This window comes from Lepisma saccharinum, chromosome 25 (assembly GCF_977018435.1).
Source record: "Lepisma saccharinum chromosome 25, izLepSacc3.1, whole genome shotgun sequence".
Classification (NCBI taxonomy): domain Eukaryota; kingdom Metazoa; phylum Arthropoda; class Insecta; order Zygentoma; family Lepismatidae; genus Lepisma; species Lepisma saccharinum.
In genome coordinates this window covers 10,206,687-10,220,560 of record NC_139253.1, presented here as the reverse complement: position 1 = coordinate 10,220,560, position 13,874 = coordinate 10,206,687, and positions in this window count along the sequence as shown.

Here is a 13,874-nt window from a genome sequence, read left to right as displayed (position 1 = left end):
CGATGAAAAACAAATAAAAGTAAAATATTTGGCACCGACGTGTCACCAGCGTACGTCCAATTCCTTGCATTCCGGCCCACTTACACTAGTTCAAACCAACATTCTTACCTAACAAAATGGTAAGAAGCAATGATTCGAATATATGGGGATTGTTTCGTCTCATTCTGGATATCAGACGGGATATTCCAGCTACGTGTCTGCTTCTATCGACTTTCCTGTGGGACTCTGCGAGGATTCCAGAATTTCACCCTTCCAGCTGGAGCCCTCGCTGCTTCAAATCCCGCCTGGAGCACCAGCGACAGCTGAACGGAAGCGCTAACGACTGAAAGGAGAAAAAATGTCTCCAGATCTATAAATATTGCAGTGGAAATCATAAAACCATGAAAAGTAGTTTCTGCAGTAGCAGTGTTGCTATATCTCGTGTGGTTTTATCTCCTCGTCTTCTGCAAACATTGTCCATTCGATTATAATTTTGATATCTGGAGCTTTATTCCAATTAACAAATGTTAACGTATGTGTGTATGAGTAACTGGAATATGCCTATTACTTTGTTATTTAGTATTGGTATATTTTAAGAATTCATAATTATGCAGTTCATAGTGATTCAATTAATTTATTTTGAACCTGACAGCTTTTTTGTTCGCACTTGTGTCTAAATGCTTTCCATTTTCCAATACATGTTGTGGCTGTTTTCTACACACACACTCAAGAGGTATTTGATTCTTTTCCATTATACGTAGTGACGAATGCATGAAAAAACATATGATTTCACACAAAATGTTATTGCGAATGTTGTGTATTCAAAAATGTTCACAAATGATCATTCAACAGTCATCTTCACTGTCTTTTGACGCAAAAATAATTTACCGAGAAAGGATACGAAAATAGTAGCAAACGTTCTGGTGTTTAAATCTGTGAAATGGAATTAATTTTACCTTTTCTTTCAACGTCCTTAATTTTATTCTTGGAAAACTGAAAGTATTTTCAATGCAATCAATTAATACTTCCATGGATAGAAGCAATGCAAAATCAACTAATATACTAAAGTTATAACCAAGGCGCTGGTTTTCTAGAAGATATGACGAAAATGATCCACATACAAAGAAATGAATGAAAGCGCCTTCTGGCGTTGCTTCCTGTTGCTGCCCACGAAAATATTTCGACTTTAACTAATTCTTTCTGCGCTGGATAGAAAAATAAAAACTAGGAAATCATGGGTGTACTTGAGTGACAGTTTTAATATTTTCTAAGTAGTATCATTTGCCACCATCACATAATCAAAATATTTAAATTTGGAAATAACTTTACGGTAGCCTAGTAATTGGAATGACTGAATTATTTCGCTAGTGCGCTAATTGTTAGCACTTACTAGGACTTAAAATCCAAGCCCATTTTCGTGTGCCACAACATGCCCACTTTTCCATTTTTTTAAAAGAACAAAGTTGATCCAAAATGGTGGGACTTCAATGTGGCCGCCATGTTCGTGACATACCTCCCCCCCTTTCCTGTATCATGTATCGGAATGTTTTATTCGTGTTTCACCATCCGTATTTGTTTTAAATGGGTGTTTCCACATTTACGGATCAACCTGTACTGTGTACCATTTAGGCAACACAAATGCTCCCATCTTTCCGAAAACGATTCCTAGACGGGTTTAATCCTACAACAAGACAATACGCTCCTGCCGTTCGGATTGGAGAAGGAAATCACAGATCCACTGCATGAAACACGGACCGACCTTCAATTCCGGCACTTGGCTGTAACGCTGGTTTACGAGCGCAGGGAGAAAGATTGGGAACGTAAAGAAAAAAATCCTCGGGCTTATCCTGTGAAGCTGCAACCTTCAATCTTCCCTCCAGGCGTCCACAACAATACAAGGGGATCGATATCAACTGGCTGACTGAACAAAGCTTACATCGCAAATGTTCAAAGTCCACCAACAAAGAAAGCTATTGTAACAATGTTCTGTATTAAGCAACAAAGCAATCTTTGTTGAAGTTACAAAATTGAACAATATTCACAAGAATAATGTGTATTCATATGATCTCGTGGATTCTCTCAATTTCTGATAACTTTTCTACCGCCCCGCCCCTAAATTAAATAACCCATTATATATACAGTTGCGATTGTTCAATTTAGAACTTTTACCGCCATGTTTAGGCACTCCAATACCAACTTAAAAAGGTAAAATACCCGACTAGCAGACGACGTGAGAACATCAACTGTAGAAAAAAGTTGAGGCGAAGAAAATTGTTTTTATGCCTTGGGTGAAGATGTATTATATAGCACCTGCAAGAAATGGTTTCACCGAGGGAAATTTCAATCTTGAAAATGAACAGCGTCCTGGATAGCCAAAGATAGTGGAGGATGAAGAACTTGAGTAACTGTTGAACTAAAATCCAAAAATCACGTCAACTGATTCGTTTGAATAACGAAATTGAGAGGAAAATACAATTTACAGGAAGTTGGACTAGGCAGGTGAGACTGTCGTTATGATAACGCCAGGCCGCACGCGGCCAAAGAAACTAAGGAGAAGTTGTATTCATTGGGTTGGCAAGTTCTGCCTCATGCGGCTTATTACCTTGACCTGGCCCTTTCAGACTACCACCTGTTCCGGTCCTGGTGGATTCCCACTTCAGAAACCTTCAAGAGGTAGAAAAATAGCATTGTTGAGTTTACATACTGCAAACCACCGTACTTCCATGGGATTCACCAACTCCCCGAAAGATGGCAAAAGTTTATAAATTGCAATGAAGATTGCTTCGCCGATTAAAATGTAAGACTTTTTCATCAATAAGCATTTTGTTTATTTCAAAAAGGCAGAGAATTAACTTGTACACCAAATATAATCCTGGCATTTTATATACTAATTCGTCCTTAATGCGCCATCTTAATGTGGTGTACTAGAATCGAACACATGATTCAAAAGGAAAAAGCGGCCTTTGGCAAAAGAGCCACATTACTCCTTCATTGTTCTGGTGGAAGTACCTCGAACGATAATGCCTCTTAACACTGCTTTGCAAATACAGTATATCGTATATCTTTGAAACCATTTCTGGGTATTCACTCCTTTCCTACGAGGGATCGGTTCCTTTTCATCACATCGAGGGTGAATTAAAGAAAACGGATCGTACGAGAAGGTTGGAAGGAACATGAAAAGACAAACTGTGGTTTTGATGAAATTTGGATTCCTCAGAAAGCAATGGACAGTGATTGTGAACTGTGAGTCCACGTATCAACGAGAGTACACTGAGGTGAGGGGCATTAAAGTTATTTTTTCGAAATATTATTTAGCTGTAAGAATTGTAGTATTTTCCTCCGTTGTGCATCATTCCCAGTAAACATATGTAAACATTCAGTCCTTAAAAACGCGTATGAAGCCAGAGAAGAATTAATGAAAAGTCAATAGTCAATTGCCGACTGGGTATCCCACTGTACTCATGGCGTGATACTTTGTTTGAAAAATCCCCAACATTTTGCCTGACAGCGCTTACACGCTTCAGAGATTAAGTTTAAGTTAGCAGCTTAGTTTTCAGCAGTTTTTGTCCACAGCGCTTTCGGCTGTTACTTGAGGTTCAACGACGCTCACTCACGCAGGCCCATCAGCTGGTTTAGGGGAAGGGGGCGTCGCTAAGTTCGGAAACTTTCTTCCTACAATGAACTCCTAAAAATTCATCCCTTGAGAGAGAAAATGAACTTCGGAAATCCTCAAGTTCAGCCCTCTTAACAATGGATCTTTTTCCGCCACGGTGCCCGTAACTTTTCGCCGCAGTGAAAGTGTTTGCAGAATATCTAATAAAAGAGAAGACCTTGTATCGTAAAGTCATTTTTCCTCGGAGAGCATTTATTGCCTGTGATGCTGCAATGTCATTTAAGTGTTGCCCAGTTAACTCGTGCATTTCTTTATATCGGCATTCAATTTGAAAGGGAGAGCCAACCTGCCCTACCCCCCTGCATATTTCTTTCACAGGGTCTAGATTCATAAATTCTCCCCCAACCAGTGATGGAAAATACTGTGATTTCTGGATCATAGGTAAACTTTGACTGTTACTTGCCAATCATAGTTATTTTGAACTGTGAATTTATGGGATGTCGTGACGTTTGTGCAGAGTCATTTGCGCCCAGGGTTCTTATCGGTTCATTTCCGCCGTGACATATGTCAAGACCTTCCTAGGCTGGTTTTTCCACAATCCAGTGTGTCATCATCGCCGCGCGCACGTGTGTTTATGAGCACATGGTGCATAGTGCATAAAGTGGACTTAAACATGACGTTGCACAGCTGTGTTTACACTTAAATGTTAAACCTATCCAGAGTGTCAAATATGACTTTACTTATTTCAAAAGACGTTACACAGGAACACTTGTATCAACTTTATTCCTAACACAAAATACATAAATCAGCATCAGCCTATTAACTATTAATCATTTACACACTACATAAAATCCTCGGAAGATCGCCCGAGCTTCTGTACTTCGAAAGAACACTCAACACGTTTGTCATTTTGATGTATTGATATTTTCTTCTCTTCCCAGCCAATAGACCTAATTCTGCCATCTCAATTGCAGACGAGTTTCTCTTTGTTTCCGCATTTAAGGCTTCAAGCAGCACGTAAACATTGGGTTACCTTTTCCCGATGACTTTGTTAAGCTTTGAATGCCATGCCAACGGCATTATTTGTCTTGTGTTTGGTTGCAACAGTTCCACAGAGATATTGGAGCATGTTCGTTCTCCAACCACTGTTTCACTAAGTAGTCATTAAACACTGGACCTTTTGATCGAGTGGAGAACTGTTCATGATGAGTAGGAATCCCTCTTCTACTTCTGATTCAGGGGTCACTTCTCCAAATTGCTTGTTTAAAGTGGAAATTGCATCCAGAAATGTAAATAAGGGACGGCTTTCCCGTGCGTTGTCTCTATCATTTCCATATTCTCAGCCATCTTGTCGTGTCTCTCAAGTCTCAGTCTTACATTAATACTAATTTCCCAATGTAGATCCCTCCTATATATACTTTCATCTTACATTCATTTACCAAACACCTTCCTTTTCAATCGAAGATAAACAGCCGCAGCTGGGCAACGTCATAAACACACGTGCGCGCGGCGGTAATGATATTCCGGATTGTGGGAAAACCGACCAAGGAAGGTCTTGACATATGTCGCGTCGGAAATGAACCGATAAGAACCCTCGGCGCAAGCAACAAGGACTCAATTTATGGGATTTCCCTAATCCCATTTTCTTTTTTTTCTAAGAACGAGTTTATGTGAGGTCGTTGACTGCTATTCTTTTTACGCACTATGTAGCAGAAAGGTTAAAACTAGTCATAGTGTATATGTGGAGGGGGACTGTGATGGATAAAATAATAAATTTATAGGAAACCTTTCGTTTGCACAGTTGTTTCGGAATATGAGTTAAGACCTTCCAGTACCACTCACACATCGTGGATCAATACAAAAATCACCCTGTAAGATTCTTGACAGTTTGGGTTTGAGTTTTTGTATTTAAGTCCACTTTATGCACTGATAGGCTAATCGTGACTGGGCCTTCAGTTTAAAGTAGGAACAGAATCACTGTGTGCCTCCATCGGGTATCGAACCCGTAACCCCTTTATTTCAAGGCGACGACTTTACTACTACGTCAACGGGGAGGCTCCATCTAACTGTGAATTGCATCATTATTTGCTATGTGTAATTTCTGAACTCTTATTCAGAGTTTCTTTCATAGTTTGAATCATATTTGTAAATTTCTTAACATCACTATTCCCACAAAGTTAAAGAAATTTCCCGGTGCTTAATTGACCAACTTGTATATTCACCGTATGAGCTTTTTGTTCAAGATGGAATTTACTAATTTGTACACGTGGGTCCGTCTAAGATTTACAACGATAGATGACGTTACGTGAAATATTTTCAATTTCTGAACAATAATATTATAATTTTAACAGTATTAAGCAATTAATTTCTCGCATAATCGTTAACTTATGCTGAATTACGCTTGGGAAGTAAAAAAAAAAAAAAAAAAAAAGCAGTCTTGTACTATCGTCATGTGAAAATTTGTGACGATCTGCGTCACAAAAAGAATATGTCGAACACGATAGCGTCAGACGGACCCACCTATACGTGAACCAACTTGCTTTCACAACACATCTATATTCCATTACGACTAAGAACTCTTGTTACGTCTCGTCTTGTTCGGAACAGTGGTCGAGATTGAGAGCTTACTTAATCCTTGGTTGAACTTCATGCCTGTCCAAAAGAAAGATTACGTGCAACCTTATCTGGCAATTTTCTTATCTAGTCTTTGTGTGGGGCACCCAAGTACAACCTGCTGCCATGTTTATGCTGCACAATACTCTTTCTAAACTCTTTAATACGTCTTGGTGCCGAGTGCTTTCTTTTATTCTTGGTGGAAGCTCTGAGGCAGGATCATACAAGCAGTAAACTTGAAGATATTTGCATTCCGCTTTTTTAAAACCCGTAGCTCATCCTCTCAACCTTGTTCTCAACTCACCCCCATTTCATACACAGGTCACAGACAAATTTTGCGATGTCGTAATTGCACTTTAAGGAACAATGGAGCAATTATGAAAGTAATTTAATTGCAAAGTGACCCTGCAGTGTCCATTTCCATGGAAATGCATGCTAATGAGAGGATGGAGCTCCTCGGATATCAGTCGCCATAACTCCTGCCTCGGGCGGGATGAGTGGGGCCGGAGCCCGGTTCCTTTTAATTGTGTTAATTCAGAAGTTTCCTCATTCACTAGTGACTAATTCCTCTGAGCATTAAGTAATTTTTGTACTTTTATTAATGCTCTGTTCGTACAATGCAGCGTTTACCCGGAATTTACTAACCTTTAAAAGCTGAGATGTGTTCCTCAAGTTGAGTAATCAAATGACGAACCTTGAATCTGAATATTTGTGTGTGTGTGTTTCAAGTAAATCGCCACATTTTCAGAAGAGTATACGGGACTGGGCCTACTGTTTAAAGAGGAGCTTAAACCTCTGTGCAATAGAACCAGGGATCACATTGATTAGAAGGCGACGATGTTACGACACCATATTGGACATCTAGTTAGGAAATCTGGCCGATTTGGGGGATACGACCTTCAAGAACACCCTGGCCAATGATAAAAGATGAGATGATAAAATTTCCATTTTGATATTTACAACGAAAGCAGAATCTGAAAATATGTTGAGGAAATTCAGAATGAAGAAATGTGTGCGTAAGAAGATGCACAACTGAAGCCAAGTGAACACACACAAGTAATGAAGTTGAAAAGCAGATGCACATATATACTACAGTGCTTGGGCAGAACACGGCGAGCAGTGGCGGCAATTAGTGGGGCTGCCCCCCTTCACTTTTCGCCACTTTTGCCCCCGCACTATGCTAAATCTTATATAATGTCTTTGCACCCCCAGTTCTGGCACCTTGCTCCCCCGCTTTTGGAACCCAATCGCCGCCACTGACGTCGAGTATAACAATACATTTTCTTTAATAAATAAGAATTTTTAAATGTCAAGAAATTATTCACAGGCATCAAGTGTCTGGAGGTAACTTGTAAAGGAGTTACATGCAATGATTAACTGTAATTCAGGTTACCAGTAACAGTTACTTTCTGTACGTTTAGAAAGTTATGACCAAAGCTAGAGCTTACTGAAAACAATAAAATGTTAATGTTCAAGTACACTGTATATTTGTTACGAGCAAATGTTTTGCGTGACGTATATTTTCGAGTATTATTACGAGTTATATCTAGAATAACGGAACCGTTAAAGTACTTAAAGTTACTTTTGAAGTAACGGTAACTGCGTTATATTTTTAAAAAGAGTACCTTTAACTTAGCAGGGTTACTGTTTTGAGGAAAGTGACTAACTAAATTACTTTTTAAAAAGTAACTTTTAAAAAAAACTGGTTATTGTTATTTTTGGGACGATATTTCAGGGGCGGCGTGAGCCCCCCGCCATTCCAGGTACACTCTCCAAACACGCCACCGATCTCATTAATCCGCCTAAGGCATTCTTAACGTCTGGAGGAGCAAATGGCGGCCTTCTCTTTCCATCCATCACGTTGTTTGACATTCCTTTTGTTTCTGGGTGGCGGCCGTCTTGTGGAGAGGAGGAAATAAGAGAAGGAAGCGGCGTGGAAAACTTGGGAGACGGATTTTCGTTCAGGTGACGTACGTGTCATCTTCTTCTGGAAGGAGAGAGAGAGGAAGGTGGCCAGGATATAAAAGTGAGATTTTCGTGCTTTAACCTTTTCGCGATTATTTATTTCATGTTTATTTCCGTAGTGGAATTTGCTTAAGCATTTAATTCTGTTTGCCATTGTTTTCCTTTGTTTTTATTCCCGTTATTCGTCTCGTGCTTATCATGACTTGTATTTCTTCCATAACTCCTTTATAAAGATATGACAGCTTTCTGTATCTTACTTCACGCTTCTTTTCTTCCTCTTGGGTTAATCGCGACGATTATGATGAATGATGAACTGAATAAATTCGTATTTTATTTTTTCTTGCCAGTTCAAAATTTTTATTCAAAACAGATACGTTTTTTTATGTATCTTGCCTATTTGAACCTCTGTGTCGAGTTGGGCGGATTTTTCATGCCGGAAATATAGACGCGGACTTTGGGAAGGGGGCAAGGTACTTTCTTCCCTTACAAAAAATCCTCAATAAGGGTAGATAGTGTATATATATTTATATATGTAGCTATAAAATACTGTTTATGTCTATCATTCCCCCAATATTTATGTGACGTTGGCGTCATTGCCTTATTTTGTAGTGCTGAGAAATCAAAACGTTTTGTATGAAAACATCTTTCTGTATTTCAGTCTAAAGTATCTAAGTTCCAGTAGATACCGGTATTGGCAAAATCACAGGGCAGTGAGTAGGAAAGAGTACATCTTTTAATATTGTCATCATTTATTAATAAATATGAATTTTTCCATCAAAAGTAGATGGCGGTTTCAAGATCTCATCACGGAATGTTCTGGCTTCGAGTTTCTGACCGGCTTTTTTGCGTCTGTCCTTCCATCAGTTTCATGTAATCATCCTCATCGTCGCGATTAGCCTAAAGAGACTCCTCCTTTTTTCTGGTGTCGTCACTGAAGAAAGGAATTGCCATTCTGACAATGTTTAAAGTTTCTCCGATTGGGCAACTCCCAGTTCGCTCACGTGAAGCTTTCGCTCCGGCGTACGTCATTTGTCACACAAAAGTGCAGCCGTTACGACGACAGCGTCTGACGCAGTGTCATCGTCGTCCGCGGTCACTAATCTCCACCTCCTTCTCGGGAAAGCCATTATCATCCTTCCATCACACATCAACCATTACGAAGCCTTAGAGCCACGACAGCCTTCGCGGATATAAATCCCATCCTTAGCACACGGCGTTATCGCCGCTGCAGGTGACGCATGTGGAATGACCAAAGTTTGATTCTTATCAGACCCAATTGCATCATTACTGGTCGAATAAACTAGTCTGGTGTGTTCAGTCCAAGTAATCATATCAGTGGGTTTGGTATCGAGACGAGTTGAGACTTGGTTAAGTATCGTCTCGTCTCGTGTGTGAGAAAGTCCGTCTCGTGTTCGTTTGGACATGTCTGCCTCGGCCTCCGAGATGGAGTATTTGGTAACGCCATCGCCTTCTTATCAAAGGATTCCGGGTTCGATACCCGGTGAAGGCACATAGTGGTTCGGATTCCAATTTAAACTAAGGGATAATCCTATTTATTATTTCAGAAGAATTATTTTTGTATAATTTTTGTGAGCATTTTGTCACAGTAATTTTAACAATTACAATTAGTGTAATAAATAAATATGTTATTGTTATGATGGTTCTGAACATTGTCCGAAGAAGAGCCCAGTTCGTCTAATGTTTATTCCTGCTTGATTTGGTCGTTTTGGCGTGGCAACTGATTCAGTCCCGATTAGCCTATCTGTGCATAAGTGAACTTTGAAACGAACTCAAACTATAGAATAAGCAGTGGTACACGGTATTCACCGCACTAACTCCCGCAGCGTAAGCAACTATTCTTACAAGCATTTTTTTGTTCGACGCTTGGTTTCGACGCTACGAATCCTCGAAGAAAGGGATTTTTAACCTGCTCACAGCACGAGTAAAACTGATGAAAGGACACTCACAAAGAACACCCGTACCCAGGTCGAACCAAGATATTTGGGTGGCGAGATTGAAGAGAGCCCGCTCGACCACCAAACCACCATATGCAAAATATATGACTCCAGCTTTGAAGTGGAAATTTTTAGTTGTGTGAATGTTTGCCCGAATCTAGAAAATAGCAAGGTGATGCTCCTATGTTTAACATGGCTACAACGAGACAATTGGGGTGGGGGGGATGTATAGTAAATGATCCTAGGTAAGGAGATACAATCCCCCGCATACCCCGCGCTTCGAGCACTGATATGGCCCATATCTAAGTAAATAGATAGTTATTCGCTTGGTATATATAAAAAGACGGTCTATTTTCACCTTTCCTCGACTCTACCAACATTCAGTAGCGATGATATAGCCACACACTTAGGACTACCAGGAATCCTCTTTTTCCCGGGTAGGCATTCGCGGCGAATTTGTAAAAATAAATCGTCAATGTATTATGTTTTTGTAAATCGTATACTTTACTAAGAAAACTTTGGAGAAACAGAAAATCACAGGGATATCTGAGAAAAATTGACTCTTCGGAGAAGTATGCTGAAACACTAATATTCATAAGTGTGGTAATTTTGTATTTATTGCTAACGTTTCTTCTCAATATATATTATTTACTGCGAATGACTGTGTCCTACATTTGCACTTCAAGTCCTACATTTGGGACAGTGTGTGCTACTCCTTGCTTCAGCCTCCGTAGTCACTGGTGACGTCATATTTTTGGATTTCGTAGGCAAGGATTCGTTGACGTGACACGTGGCCTCAGTCAGCCCCTGCCAGGCTTCCACGTGGAAAAACACGAGCGCGCAATGACCGTTGACAAAACAGTAAGAGTACAAAAAGAACGCGTTAAGAAAATTTTCCTCCGTCCATTTGTCGTGACGTATGAACCCAATAAACCGGCTACTTTGGAATGAAGGATTCCTTCGCCCGCCCCCTTCAGGAGATGCCATCCGCGGGACCTCATTTACTCGGAAGGAGCTCTCTGTCATCCCAGCTGATGAAATGGGGCCATCACCAAAAGCCTTCGCTGCGTCGTCTCCTCCCCGCGGACCAAACGAGACGACGCCATATCCGGGCTAAGATACAAAGCAACATAACCGTTCCTTCACGGACGGCGCTTTACAAACACATCTGACATCGTAAAACCTCGTAGCGCCTTTTTCCTCGGTAGCGTTTTACGAGAAGCCTGGGAGCGATTACGTTGCTTTTGTTTGCATGCGGTTTTTTTCGGCGGCATTAAACGTGAGCCGAGAAATGCATTGGGCAAACCGTACGGGGGACGCCAGACGTTAAAAAACGACAATTGCGGACTCAGACAGCAATCGTTGCTTTCGGATGGCCGCATTGACATGCTACGGCGTGTTTTGGCGGTGAGTGAAACAACAGGTTCTCGGTTCAAATCCCGGGAAAGCCATGCATGCAGAGACGGGAGGTTGCCCCCGAATGTATTTTAAGTTAGGGTGGGCAGGTGGGTCGCACATGGTCATCAGTGAATACTTGTTCCAGTGGTGAGCACTCGCTCACATTTTGATATGGATTGAAAAGAGCACACCTTCTCAGAAGCCGAGCACGTGCATACAGCCTGGTTGAAGTATGTACGACGATCAGTCAATAATTATCTGCAATTTTGCTGTATTCTTCTTTAGGTTGGCGGTATTAGCTTGTGCGCGCGTGTCAATAGAATGTGTATTTGTCGTTGCTCCGGCGCATATTTGACCTCCATCACTTATTTCCTATTATCTTAGTTGCGGCCGTTTGCGTGTGTGGTCTGAAGATTTACCATTACCAAATATGAGGTACTAATGAGCAAATGACTTGTCACTTCCTCGCTAGTTACTCGTAACCGTTTGTCAGAATCATGGTACGGACTTGCTCATAATGTTGTTGTCAGTAGTGGGTGTGCATTGCCGGTCCTGCTCCTCCTTCGTGCTAAACACTTGTCCAATCAACTTTCAATCTATTATTTTTTCCTTTTCTGATTTTAAGTCCACTTGATGTACAGATAGACTAATCGGGACTAGGCCAACAGTTTAAAGTGGAATCAGAGCCACTGTGTGCCTCCATCAGGTATCGAACCCGGGACTCCTTGATTACAAGGCAACGACGCTATCACTCCGCCATCAGGGAGGCCCTCAATCAATTCGAACACACTTCGATGTGGTATAGCACTTTCCCCATATTGTGAGGCAAGTATAAAGCAACGACAAATGCACACACACCCTTTTGTCATGCGGGCGTGCAAAGCAGTATGGCCAACTTAAAGAAAATTACAGGAAAACTAATACATCGGCAAGTCATGAGAATGTTGGTGAATCTATGAGTCACTCTTGTGTGCCCTCGCACTATAGATAGATGAACTATATCTTTACGTTTTAATATCTGAGTTAGAGTTCAGTTATTTTCATAACATTCCTCCCGATATTCTATGCACATGTGCGCAGCGAGTACAATCTCTGATGCGGAAAACCATGACCACACGATATTATTCGCCGTTCAAGCGCATGCGCAGAAGTTTACAATACAGGTATACGCGTAGCAATCTACATAGGCCCGTTGGCTAGCTTCAAGCTTGAATCGGTGGTGTGTTTTGAACTTAAAGAGTGCTTTACCATCAGAACATTCGCACAAAGTGACTGAAAAAATAAACACGGAAAACTTCATTCAGAACGACTGACCGTGGTGTATGGTCATATCAATGCAAAACCAGTATTTTTAAAACTTTAATGCTGTTTAGTGGAGTCATTAAAAGGTTAAGCTTCTGTTCCCATTGTACACATTGCGCAAAATTTTTTAAAAGCTTGTTTCCAACCAACTGGCAAATCGGATGAATAAACCATCGTTCATTGAATGCAGCAATGGAAAACGTAAACAAAACAAAACAAAAATCAAGATTATGCTGCCGTTATTTACAACCAATCACAATCGCAGCGTGTCAACGCAGTAAAATTCATTCTTTCAACAGCTCCTCGCTTTGGTTCCTATATCCAGCTTAAACGGAAAGCCACATAAACTATTTTGCTGAGCAGCTGTGGGTTTCATCATTTTAACAAGATCTTGGGTTCGATAAAAGGACACTTACGGGCATTGGTGGCGCCACGGGGTGAGGGAACTTACCCTACCCTCTTTTAAGCTAGACACCTGCCAAATATCCTCTGGACAGTAGCAATAGCAATAAATCATGGAGGAACGATATATAAGTATATATTGTGATAACAGTGATGTGCTTCGATTTTTAGCGGCGTTAGGTATGTCGAAAGTATAAACCTTTCCACTACTCGAGGAAATGTTCGTTACTAATACATGTAGGCCTAGCTTGGCAATCCTGTTACTTCATTCCTCATATTTATTTAGCCTTTTTCACAAATTAGTTGGCAGAATTAACTTTATCGTCCTTTTCTGTTAACATATCTCGTTTCATTTTGGTCATTTTCAATACTTTTATTATAATAGCTTCGAATATATTAATTAGGTCTATTGCACTTTATCTTTTAATGTACAGGGAGTACACGATGAATCTCCGGGGTTTTGAAGTGATGGGAAATTAAAAGGAACACACCTGCACATTTTTTGGTAATTTTAATGCAAAGAGCAACTCAAAAAGTTTCTTACAAAAAAATACCACACTTCTATGTGAGCACCATTAGTGACACGAAGAATGTCCAGCCGGTATTTCACTTCGCGCCACGTGCGCTGCAGCACGTCGTCAGGGATG